Source organism: Leptonychotes weddellii, chromosome X (assembly GCF_054177405.1).
Source record: "Leptonychotes weddellii isolate Sample4059 chromosome X, ASM5417740v2, whole genome shotgun sequence".
Lineage (NCBI taxonomy): Eukaryota > Metazoa > Chordata > Mammalia > Carnivora > Phocidae > Leptonychotes > Leptonychotes weddellii.
Window position 1 is genome coordinate 103,697,935 of NC_138385.1, and position 13,691 is coordinate 103,711,625.

The following is a 13,691-nucleotide window of genomic DNA, read 5'->3' on the forward strand; positions in this document are numbered from 1 at the left end:
TTTATAAGCATTGAAACACCTTTCCCAGGTATGCAGCTGCATTCCTAGGGCAGGTGATGGTAACATCTTGGCAAAGCCAAGCCCAGCTTTTCAAGAACCTTCTAGGAATCTGAGATTTCTAAGGCTCTGTAAGGGTGATGCTGGGAGAAAGGAGGTGCAGAATGGGATGGGGTGACAGACAAAGGAGCGATCCTCAGGAGACCAGAGAACACGTGCAGTTCATCAACTTGTTACAAGTCTGTGCAGAAGGAATATAGATTCACTGATGGTATCCCAAAAATAGGACAGAAATAAGAAATAAAAGGAAATGAAATACCGGTTCACCTGTGACAAAAAGAGCCAAATGAGCAAATGAAGGCAAAGCCACCTGCATGACTGGAAGCGACCATCTGAATAATTATGCTTCAATAACCTTGGAAGGACATCTCAAGTATTTTTGTATTTGCTGAAGCACATTCTGTACATTTTCTTGACGTGTCCTTAAATGGTTCTCTCTGAACTCACCTGAAATTCAACTTTTCAAATAATTTATTCTCTAAGATTTTTTTAAAGGGTTTTATTCATTTATTTGAGAGAGAGAATGAGAGAGAGAGAGCACACGAGAAGGGGGAGTGTCAGAGGGAGAAGCAGACTCCCTGCCGAGCAGGGAGCCCGATGCGGGACTCGATCCAGGGACTTCAGGATCATGACCTGAGCCTAAGGCAGTCGCTCAACCAACTGAGCCACCCAGGCGCCCATTCTCTAAGATTTTTAAACGTTCATTTTCATGCTTTACATCATGTAATTCCAAAAACATTGGCATTATATTGTTTTCGATTATTTTATTTTTATTACTGATTCCCTCTTTCACATCATGTATTCTAAAAGCATTGTAGATGCATCAACATACCCAGTAGACAAAATTTCCTGCTTAGTGCAATTTATATTTTATGGGGACCCTGGAAAATTAAGAATTAAATAAGTTACATATTATTTTGGAAGGTGAGGGGTGTTATGATAAAAATGAAAAGGGGATAAGGAGAATCAGGATTGTGGAGGAAAGTACAAATGTAGGCACGGTGGACAATTTGACCTCACTGAAAAGGAAAAGCGTGAGTAAAGAATTGAAAGAGGTGACAGAGGAAGCCTCGATGATGTACCAGAAGGGTGTTCCAGGCAGAAGGAACGTACCAGTGCAAAGGCCCTGGGGTGGAAGCATTCCCATTGTGTTTGGGGAAGACCGCTAGATAGCAGTGGGTGACTGGGATTCAAGTGGGATGAAGCCATTAAGAACTTTGACTTTAATTCTGGGAACAAAAGGAGAAAAATTGGAGGCATTTAAGCAGAGGAGTGACTGACATGGTGAGGTGTGTTTTCAAGAACCACGTTAGCTGCCTTGCTGAGATTAGCCTGTAGGGGCAAGAGAGAAAGTAGGAGACTGGTTAGAAGGCTCATTTAAGAGTCACCATGAGAAATTATGACCGTACATCTAGGATGGGAGTAGTGAGGTGGGGAAAATTGCTTGGCTTTCTTCTATTTTTGAAAATAAGATTTGCAAATGATTTGCATGTAGAATGTGGGGAAAGGAAAGGAATCCAAATTTGTTGACCTAAGCATGGAAAAGGAAGGAGGTGTTCATGGATGAAATTGGAGAAAGTGCTGGTGGAGAGAATCTTGAGGATGAATTGAGGCTTGGGAGTTTGACTTTGAAATGAATATAGGACATCAGAGACAAGATACCCCATAGATGAGTGGATGTCTGAGTTCAGGGGAATCTCAAGAGACAGGTCCATGCTGAGGAGGAAAATGTTGGACTAGTCCACATAGGTGGTATTTAGAGTCATGAAGAGTCTGAAGATAAAAAACAGAAAGGAGAAAACAGAGTCTGGAGTCCACCGACGTAGCAGCCTGGAGGTCACGGGCAAGTTTTACCAGAGTAGCAGTAATTTTGGTGACACGTTACGTGGACCAGCCTGGTTGGAGTAACTTTAGTGGTGAATAGGAGCCATGGAATTGGAGTCTGGGTGTGTAGACGACAATTTTAAAGAGATTTCCTGTAAAGGAGCAGAGAACTAGGCAACAGTTGGAGGGATATATAAACCCAAGAGAAAGTTATTGTATTTCTCATATGATGGAAGGTCTAATAGCACATCTAATGATCTCTAGATCATGCAATAGGAATGATCTAGAGGCATGTTGTATCAATCAGTTTAGCTTGCCTTACGCTGCATTAACAAATATCCCTAAGATGTCAAGGACATGTGACTAGAGAGCATTATTTCTCTCTCATGTTGTGCGTTCTTCAGGGATTTGCTTCAGCTCTTCTCCACCTCTTTTCATTCCAGGACCCAACATAAGGGTGCAGACACATTTCTGATGTTCTGGCAAAGTGGAAGGGAAACATGGCAGAGCCACGTCAGCTTTCTCAAGGATTTTTCTTAGAAATGGCACTCTTAAATTCTGTTCATGCATGATTGGCTAAAACATATCAAACAGGTATATCTCATGTCATTGAGGTGGGGGCAATAAAATTCTTCCCAGGGAGGGACACTGTAAGTCTTTTGGCCAAGCCTGCCATCAAAGAGCAGCCAGGGTATATTTTTTTCCCCACAGAGGGGACTGGAACGTACTTCGAATAATAACACAATCGGCAGGTTGGATTTCCTCTGCAAGAGGAAAGCGATTCCAGTCTAGCAAGAGAGGGGTGTCTTGTTGTTGGATTGGTAAACTGATGGAATTGGATGGGTAATAGTTAGTCTTAGGTGGGAGCCCTACCATTTACCTATAGGGAAACAAAGGAGCACAGAAGATGGGGTAGTTAGTTATTGGTTGGTGTACGGGTAAATGGGTTCATGGGGACTTATGGATGTTCTCTTTAGATTGTTGCTTCTTCCTACACTGAAAAAAAAAATTGTGAGATCATAAACCAACAGTGAAGATGGGACAAGGGGGTTTGGGGATGGCAGGAAGCCAGAGAAGGTGTTGGTTGTTTAGGGAATCTTCAAAGGAAAATTTTTGGAGAAATTCGGTATGATCTCCAGTTTGAACCTCCTGCACATTTATGATCATGAATTGAAAGTGAGACCAGTCAGCATGGGTCCGTGTTTTCCTTCATCTATGCTCATGGGCAAGGGTGCAGGTGTGCACTGGATGAAAGTTGGGATTTCTCCAGGGCTAGCATTTTGCTGGGCGAGAATCAAGAATTAAGAATGCTATATGGGAACTAAGGCTGTATGCAAGGTCATGACTCTTACAACTCCAAGGAAGAGAAGGTATCACTAGCTCCATCTTGGAAACCCAAAGAAAGAAACTTATCTACCAGGTCCCACAGGATTCTGAGCGTTTTTGTGTCTATGCTCTTAGGGTTTGAAAAGAGTTAATAGGTTGCCTGTTTCCCTGCAATTCTCTGTGTCTGAGTTGGAACAACTCTCAAGGTTTGCCCTGAAATATAAACAGCACAGATTCTTCAAACAACAGCAATGAGTAAGAGAAAGAAGCGAGTTTATGGTTTTGGATTCTCCGTAACTAAAGTTGTACCACTGTGAATGATTTACGCAAACGGAAAAAGAAAAATGTATCAATTTCTGCCCAAGTGTAGTAAGGGGGAGGCAGCTAACTATATAATTACATATGCGCCTGATAAAATATTAGGTATTTTGTTGAAATTCCTTGGCTCAGGAAAGAGTCCTTGAGCCATGTTGAAAAACAAAACAAAACAAAACAAGGTACTTGGTGTGATGCAAAAGAAAACAAGGTATGACATCAAAACCGTATTTGTTGAGATAATAGGAGCAAAACCAAGTGTTTTCTCAGTAAATAAGTGGCTGGCTGAAGTTCTCATCCTTTCTGGTTACGGTCTTATTGTGGTGTCCCAGCTGAAGTTTGGGTTACCCTCTTCTCAACCCACTGAATGTTGTGACATTTGATTATTATCAGGCAGAAACAATTTGTTGGGAAGATCCCATGCCATGCAGGTAGGGCGGTTAGCACAAAAGAATCTCAGGTTTTGATGCAGTTCATGAGGAGCTTCAAGTCTTGTTGGGAAAACCAGCAAGATTGTAATTACGGAATAAGAGAATGTATAATTAACTGCCAGCATGTGTGGGGTAGATAATTAGAGAATAAGGCAACAGATGTTTTAAGGTGATGATTGTGGATCTCAGACAATAGTGAAAAATGGAAGAAAACCCCATCAGTGTGGGCTGAAATTTGTCAGGGGATGCTTTATGCCTCTGTTGTCTTCTTCCGCTCTAAGCAGTGTTACAGCTGAGCTTGATTTCATTCCCATGAATGGTTGAATCTTTCGGCTTCTTTTACTTTACCAGAGAATTACCATTAACAGAGAGATTAACTTATAGATACTACGTATTTCCTTTGCACTGGGAGGTGACATACAGCTAGCAACAAAATCATATTCACTGCTTTTCTGGAAGTTGTCCAAATACACAGTAGTGACTCCAGCCCACACGTTGAAGTCTGCTGTGGTCCAATGCATGTTTTTTTGTTTTGTTTTGTTTTTAATTCCAGTTAGCAATGCATGTTTTTGAGTTAATTCCAAAATCTAATACATTTTGATGTATTTTGATCAATACGGATTCTCATATGGATTCCTTGTGTTTTCTTCACTATAAAATAGCTCCATGATTAATTTTTCAGGAGACCAAAGGTCAGGTATTTTAGGATTATCTTTATACTAAGTTTTCAGTGATTCATCCTTTAATGAACGGAAGCACATCCATCATATTGAATCCATAATCCTCTGTTGTGTATTCTTAAGTCAGTATTTTTAAGTAGGTGATGCAGATGGCATAGAATTTCAGATTGTCTACAGACAAAACATCTGATATAAAAGTGCATTGTTCATAATTGATCTTGCTTGTTTGAAACCATGTTTAATGATTTTAATTATAGGTAAACTTAATGTACCAAATTTATTTTTAACATGTTAATTTGATAGGCCTTTTCCTAAAAAAGCGTAAAATTCCCTTTGCTTGTAATATGCTCGAAATAAAAATTGCTAACAACGAACTGGTCATTTTTATAAACCTGCAAAATAATTCGGGGAGGGATTTGAATAACAGTTTAAACAGAATAACTATTTTGTCTGTATTCCATTGCTTTTGTTTTTCTACCAGATAGGTTTTTTTCATGCAGTCTTTAATGATGTTTGTATAGTGGAAACTTTGATTTGCTTTTTTCAAGTCACATAGCTGGATGTCTTGAACACATTGTCTACATCAAAATTGTCTACATCAAATGGTGACTATTAAAAATTAGTCTTAGGGGCACCTGGGTGGCTCAGTTGGTGAAGCTGTTGGCTCTTGATTTCGGCTCAGGTCATGATCTCAGGGTGCTGGTATTCAGCCCTGCATTGGGCTCTGTGCATAATGGGGAATATGCTGGAGATTTTCTCTGTTCCTCTGCCCCTTCCCCTGCTTGTGTGCATGTGCTTTCTCTCAAATACATAAATCTTTAAAAAAAATTAGTCTGGGGTGCCTGGGTGGTTTGGTCGGTTAAAGGTCTGCCTTCGGCTCAGGTCATGATTGCAGGGTCCTGGGATCAAGCCCCGCATTGGGGTTCCTGCACAGAAGAGAGTCTGCTTCTCCCTCTGCCCCTTCCCCTGCTCATGTGCTCTCTCTCAAATAAATCTTAAAATTAGTCTTAGAGGTGAAAACTGTAATTTCTTCTATATCCTAGCTACCAATGCTTCAGTTATTATATGTATGTTACATACATGTATATGTGTGTGTATATATATATATATATATACACATGTTTTATCAAAACTTACTGGAAACTTCTTGTCCCTTCAGTATGATTATGATGCTTGAAATTCCACCCCAAACCCTAAGATGCTGTACCGTGTTGATTAATTTCACTGTGTCTATAACATCTCTTTGTTGATCTTTCAAAATTTGAAGTGTTCATTATACTACATGTAAAAGTTTTATTTTGTTATGATGAGTCGATCAGACCTGTTACGTCAAGAACTTTTTAGGTCGGAACTCAATGTAGTTTCTACCCACAGTGAGTGTGAAGCTAAGTTGCTTTTGGCTCATGGGGAGGCATTTTCGTGTTGACTTACACTTCATTCTACCAGTTTGGGAATAAAGGTTGTTGTTGGTGGTGGTTCTTCTTCTTCTTCCTCTTCTCCTTCTTCTTGTAATGGTTCGATTTATGTAACATCTTCCTTTACATCACACCGTGTAATCAATTACCAGGAAAAAAAGTAGACTTTGCAAAAAATGAGAACTTCGAGCCTCCGTGGAGATGCATCACGTTAAATCAGCTTGAGGGTCGGCCATAATCACGTGATCATGACACCTGTGAGCCTTACATATAGACACGATGTACACTGTAATTGTTTTAAATATGAAAAAGATTTAAAGGCACTTTGTAACTTAATCTGCTTGATAAACTATTAATAGAGTAGTCGCTGGTTCTTATTCTAAATGATTTTGAGCCTCTTCATGGTTTTCATACTATTGAACTTTTCCTCTGGGTGTCTGCCTGGTCCTCTCAGCCTTGGTGTGTGTGTGAAAATTGTTTGAGACCCTGTAATCCCTATGCAGTCTCTGATTCTGCAGAATCAAACCACCTCTCGACAGCAGGCAAAAATCCGCTTTCTTGTGGCCACGTTCCTAGATCCCTTTTCCCATAGCCGGCAAAATAGTGCCTCTTCATCTAGGCAAAAACCAAGGATGTAGGCACATTACTCCATCAACGTTATAAAACTGCATTTTGCCATACTTGTGTTTTCAAACATGATCCTAGGACAGTACGAACTATTGATTCAAATCACCTTGACGTCTTACGTCAGCACCGTTGATAACGTCCCTATTGGATGCTGGTGTCTCATACTGTTCTCTTTGTGTACCTATGCTGCTTTCTTTCATGAAACCTGTATCATTAAAAATATTCATAGCATCACTGAAGTCCCTCCCCAGGAGCTAAGAAATTGGTTGATCTTTAGGCTGATCCGATTACCACCGACATTTGCTTAGATAAAAGGCCATCCACCTCCTTCTGCTGATTTTTGTCAGTAGCCTCCTTGTCTTGGTGACCTATGAACCGTTTTGTAACTCTGTATCCAAAGCCATGCATGTTGGATTCATTAATAGAATTTATCTTCACAGTGAACTGGTCCCAATCTGCTCGGCTTCACTCAGTCTGTCAACTCATAATATCTGGTTAAAAGATGCTAATGCAGTGTTGGCTGATCTCCTGTCAGTTCTCCCTAATTATTTGGTTTCAAAGCAATAGTGCATGTTACACATACTCATCTAGCTGTCCAATTAACACATGTTTCCAGGCAATTCTGATAGGGAGGTTGACTTCTTCCTTTAGCCCCAACAAAACAAAACAGAAAAGTGGTCACTTGCATGACATTGAGCTTGGCTTTAGTTTTCAATGTCTTACGCTGAGGTTTATCACACGGCTCCACTTATCCATCCCTCCACGGCGTGAAATTGCCCACTTAACAGTTACAGCTCTGTCCTGATGGTGTTGACTCCTCATTTGGGTTTAATGAAATAGGAATAGGGTATGAACAACAAAATTACTGCATCCATCATGGATGATGGTATAGGGTTGACACTAGAGAAGCTTAACGTTGTCAACAGACAGTTTGCATCAAGTGTCCCTCTCTTAGGAAACAGGACTGGAATAGTAAAGTGGGCAAATGGATACTCCCGCTTGGGTGGATTTGGACTTCCAAGATGGCAGGAGGAAAGCAGACATATGCCAGATACTCGAGGGTTTTAGGCAGTTGGAGAGCTTTTCCGCTCAGTGAGTTTAGCTGCTGGCCACCAGCCTCCCATCACTGTGAGCTGTGTTTGCTGAGACAGTAGTGTAGCTGACCCTTCGTCCACCTGAATGATGTGGCTGACTGACACTGGGAGACCGAGGGTTGTTCTGGGGGTCCTAAGGGAGAACCACAGAAGCCTGCAAGGAAGGCAAGCCTGCAGCTTTCATCAGGCATCAAATCACTGTGGAGAATCCACAGTCCGAATTTAATTCCTCTTTCACTGCTCTTTTCAGATGTGTACGTTTATCCTCCTCCAAGAATTCCAAACACAGCACTGGAAGAAATGGGTCAAACGGAACACTTTTTTTTGGATCTGTGGTTAAATTGGATGGATTTTAGAATGCAGCTCACCTTACTATTCCTCCAAAGAACATGAGAGGTTGTCGTGTGGGGACAAAAATAAGAAAAATCCTTATGTGTCTTAACTCCGTCTCTTTGGCAAATGACAGCCAAAAAGATTTTACTTGGAAATAATCATTAGTTCCTAACGAATGCTCATAATACACGCAACCTATTGATTTTTAGTAGCGTCTGTGCTTGTTTTATTATAGATCGTTGCTCTCTTTGCAAATTACTCTGGAATACAAAGGTGGCCCTATTGTCATGAGTAAAGGAAGGACACTCTTCCAGGTGACCTGAAAAACATCATGTGATGTCACGTGGCAACTAAAGCGATGGTTTCCTGGTGTTCCTTTCCAATAGGAAGGAGAGCATCCAACCGAAATATAATACCTCTCCTTCGAAAGGCTTAGTTAGCTCACCATTTTTGAGAGCTTCCAAAGTAAAATGGGCACTGAAAGATTCCTTTTTTTTTTGAGGAGCCAGAATCAATTTGGATTATGTGTAGGGAATGCTGTTGGAAAACATGGTGGTGTTTTCTGAAGGATTTCCATGGCAATGAAAGGATGCTATAACTCAGGGAGGTTGCCGCTTCTCTAGATGGTAATGTATCGCCACATTCTTGTAAGGACAGTGATTTGACCGTTCAAAAAAAAAAGCAAAAACCCTCTTTGGCTCCTCATTTTTGTGATGATCCTGTGCCATCCCAGCTGCAAGGAACCCGTTGGCTTGCCTCCCCTTGGGCGAGGCTGGGGACGCTCGGCGCGGCTCTGCCCGGCCCCGAGCCAGCGTGCTCATGGAGTTCCAGTCTGCTGCACGAACAAATGGAGAAACACAAGCTTTCCCGATTGCTCACAAGCTGCTAAGGGAATGATTTGTGTTCCCTTGGAATGTGTGCCGGACGTGGGAATGCTTGCTCCGTACCGAGTTATGGCTCTGTGTACATGCCCTCGGACGATGCAGATAATTGCGGCCTCTACTGAAGCATAGCACCTTGGTCCACATGTCTGTTCTTTACACACCAAAAGGGCATCGTGGGGCTTGGCAGACAAGGCAGGCTCCAGGCTCGTGGGGAATTCCTTTCCTTTATCCACCTCTGTCCGGATCTTTCCAGCCTCTATCGTTAATCTCACGTGTCATATGATGGGTGTCCACCCCGCTGAGCATGCTGGCTCAGTGGGGGCTCATGGAACCAAGGTGGACAGAGGGACATAAATCAAAAGGGGAAACAGACAAAGAAAAAGAGCCAAAGCTCACCAGAGAAAGCTTTACAAAGCACACCCCGGGGAACTCAGATGCAGTCCAGATACTGCTTTCTCTCTCCAGCGGCGGTACAATTTGAGATGTCAGGGGCTCATAAAGGAACGTTTGCCTACACTCGGAAATAACTTGAGGGCTGCCGGGTGCCTTGTCTGTTAGGCGTTTAGAAGCCATGGCTAAATCGTGGTATCTGTGATGCTCTTTAATTCCAATAAAGGACGGGCAGCCCAAATGCCCGTGCACATGGCTAGACTCCAGATGGCTTGCTGGTCCTGCCTTGCTTGAGTCCCGAACAGAATGCACATTACCTGGAATTGGAGGCAATGTGTGGGGCTGGCTGCACAGATTCCTTCCCTAACTAGAGATGGGCAGTCAGAGAGAGCAGATGACAGAGGATGCCATCCCTTTCAAAGGATTACCTTGGTGGCCCACAGGTTCTAGTCTTCCTCGGCGGCTAACCAAATTACCACTAACTCGGTGGCTTAACATCATGCTCATGTCTCACCTCGTAGTTTCTGTGGGTCAGGAATTTGGGTGTATCTCAGCTGTGTTCCCTGCTCAGGGTCCCACAGAGACACAGGTATCAGCTGCCCTTGCCTTCCTGTCTGGGGCTCCTGCTTTTCCGAGCTCACCGCGGTGTGGTCAGGTTTCTGTCCCTTGTGGTTGTCGGATCGTGGCCCCTTTCTCGCCAGCGACCAGTGAAGTCTGCCTTCAGCTCCTGCAGGCTGCCAAAAGCCCCTTTACCACATGGGCAGTCTCTTACTCAGGTCGGCTGAGCAAGAATCCTACACAGCAGCATATTCTAATCAAGCCCTTGGCATCGCATCTCAAGTCCGTGTAAAGTAACCAGATCCCAGGAGGACGCTTCTGTCATCTAACAGGTGCAGCTCATACCCAGTTAGCTGGGATTCTAGAAGGGATTGACTCATTAGGCGTTGCCTTAGGGTATGCTCACCACCCCGTTGTTAAATGCCCACTATAGGAGTTTCCTGGAACTCCCATAACAAACTACCATAAATTTGGTGGCTTACAACGACAGAAATATATTCCGTCACAGCTCAGCAGCCCAGAAGTCCAGGATCAAGGTGTGGGCAAGGTTGGTTTCCTCTGGAGGCTCCGAGGAAGAACCTACCCGTCCCTTGCCTCCCTCTTTGCTGGTGGGGCTCCCAGTAACCCCGGTGTTCCTTGGCTAGTGGGTTCTCTGCCTCCATGTCCACATCACTTCCTTGTCTCTGTGTCTCCATCTGTCTTCTCTTCTTGGAAAGACACCAATCATTGGATTGAGAGGCCACCATAAATCCAAGAGGATTTCGTCTAATGACATTGACAAAGACCCTCTAAATAAGGTCTCACGCTGACTTCTCACAGCATGAGTTTTGGGGATGCTGTTCAGTGCATGACCGTCCACCCCCAAGCTCTGCTCATGGTCTGATGCTGCCTAACTCCCCGGTTTCATTTTTATCGGACTCTCCTGACCCTTTTCTGAAATGTTTTCTCATGTCTTTTCATCTTTTTAAATCCTGGTTCAGGGCACGTCTCCTTTGCTTCTTCAGGGGAAATTCCCCCAACCACCACAGATTATTAGTGGGTTGCCAAGATGTATATTGCCGTGTTATAGTCACATGGTAACCAGCCCATGCATAATTTTTTTCATGGTAGGAACTTAAAAATTTGGTGTGATTATTAAATTAATCGTCTCATATTCTAGGAGACTGTGGGCTTCATAAGAGCAAAGACAGAGTCTCCTTGCGGTCCATCTACTCAGCCCTAGCTTTTTAGAACAAATGGACAGTAGGAAGACTCAACTTGCCTTCCTATGCAAAGCATTCTGTAGTTCTGACAGGGAAGAAATGGAGATTTTGGTCCTGGCTCTGTGCTGTGTTTCCCACATGGGCATTTCACATAGTCATGAAAGGAGGAACAAAGCATCCTATGAAATGAATTCATGCACATAAATATTGTCTACGCATCTGGTTTGGTCTGAATGTGTTCTCCCAGATTTCACTGGTTGAATGGCTAACCCCCAAGTTGATGGTATTAGGAGGTGGGGCCTTTGGGAGGTGATCAGATCATCAGGGGGAACCCCCCATGATGGGATTAGTGTTTTTGTATAGGAAACCCCAGAGAGCTCCCTTGCCCTTTCAGCCATGTGACAACCCCATGAGCAGATCGCCACATATGAACCAAGATGCAGGTGTCAGCCAATTCCAAATCTGTGGACACCTTGATCTTGGACTTCCAACCTCTAGAATGTGAGAAACAAGTGTCTGTTTTTTAAGACCCCCTTCATCTGTGCTTTTGTGTTATAGCTGCCCAAATGCTGTGAGGTTGCATCTCTGAAGAAGACAACAAGTACTATGGAGAAAGTATCACACCCTGATTTGTAGGGACTGATTTTTTTTGTTTGTTGTTAGGATTTAAAAAAATTATTTTGCATGAATTTCTTCACTTGAACACAGTACAATCATTTGCAACCTCCCATTCATCTTCAGTTTCTTCTGTTACAACTTGAAATTTTTAAGAACTATTGGGTGTGGTTGTCATACATAGTTTTTTATTGCATTATTAAGTGAAAATATTCTTTTGGCAAATGATGTTTACTTGGCCTTGTTCTAGTACTTCATAAGGTATTTTAAATGGTGATTTTTCTGTGTATAATTTTTAGTTCTTCTGGCCCATAATTTCCCCATTCTTTACCTTTATTTTGACTTCATCCTCCTTGAATTCGTGAGCTTCATGGAGTTTAATTGTGCTTGATTTATTAGATGATTGGAGTGTTGCTTCCTAGGAATTCTACTAGGCATTGGGGAGGATATAGTCTTGGAGTCTGTTCATCTCTGAAAATACCTTCTTAAAGGATGGGTTGTTGGCAAAGGTTTTCTACCAGAACCTGATAGATCTTGCTCCGTCATCATCTGCACTTGGCATTGCGGAGACTTTTTTCAGGGGAGAGAGACTTTTGTGTGTTTGTCATCGTCCTAAAGACGTTTGGGGAGCTACGGCAAGCACATGGGCAGACAGAGCACACATTGTTCCAAGTGCGTGGAAATGGGTTGGAGCCCCAGGAAAGGGCGCATGAGGAGACTCGCAGGAGCAGAAGGAGGGATGGATGGCCACCACACTAGGACGCTCTTTGCCCTTCCAGGCTTTCATGCTTCATCTCATCCTTCCGCCACGTGCCTCCTGGAGCATTTTCTGGCTGGCCAGCACCTTTGGCTTCTTTGGGAAATCCTGCATAGCTGAGGATACCTGCATACCTGAATCTCTAGCCCTCAGTCATCCCAGCCGGGCATGTGGGGCCCGGGGGTGGGGACAGTCAGCAGAGCCTTTGATGCCTTTGCTACTGCTTACCTCCTCTTGCACTAGGTGGCCGTGTGGGCCGCCGTCGCCTCCAACCAGGTCTGCTGTGGCCCAGAGACTGTGTTTTCTACTTGGATGCCCGGGGTTCTGTTTGTTTTTCTTCGCTTCAGTAATTTTAAACTAGGTTGCCAGGCCATGTCTCTGGGTCTCGCTCTCCCCTTGCATTATTCTGCGAACGACAGGGCTGGTAACTCAGAAATACCATCTTCATGCTCAGCTCTGGTTTCCCTCAGGTATCTGCTTCTCTCCATCTTCCCCATCATCCCGCCTCTGTTCTTCACGACTCGTTTGCGTTCCCTTTCTGTCCCTGACTTACTAACATGGCTGATGGACACAACGTGACTTCTCCTTTGGATTCCCTCCAGCGAGCTTCCCTTTTCTTTATTTTATGTAGACTTACATAATATAAATTTGTCTTACATATATATACAGAAAATGCAAATATTTATATATTATATTTAATTAAGCATGTATTTATATATTTAATACATATTAAATACTTATTAATATGTATTAAATATTTATAATACATAAATAATAATTAATACTCGTTAAATATTTATAATATAATATATAAATATATAATATATATTTATTAATACCAAATATTTATAATATAGATAAATAATAAATACTCATTAAATATTTATAATATAATATATAGATATATAATAAATACTTATCAATACTTACCAAATATTTATCATATAAATATATAACAATTAATATTCATTAAATATTTATAATATAATATATAAATATATAATACATACTTATTAAATATGTTTTATATATTTGTATAAGTATATATACAAAATAAATATATATTATATGTATGCAAAATAAATGTATGTATACAAAATAAATATATATAAATTTAAATATATATAATAAATACTTATTAATACTTATTAAATATTTATATTTTATATATTTGTATGTTAGA

The 13,691-nt window shown here is 41.9% G+C and overlaps 1 protein-coding gene across 4 annotated transcripts in view; it reads left to right on the plus strand.

Moving 5' to 3' along the window:
- Positions 1-13,691, plus strand: part of LOC102744400 (neuroligin-4, X-linked) — a 288,242-nt gene that overhangs the window by 144,737 nt on the left and 129,814 nt on the right. The gene's annotated exons all lie outside the window — the stretch shown is intronic.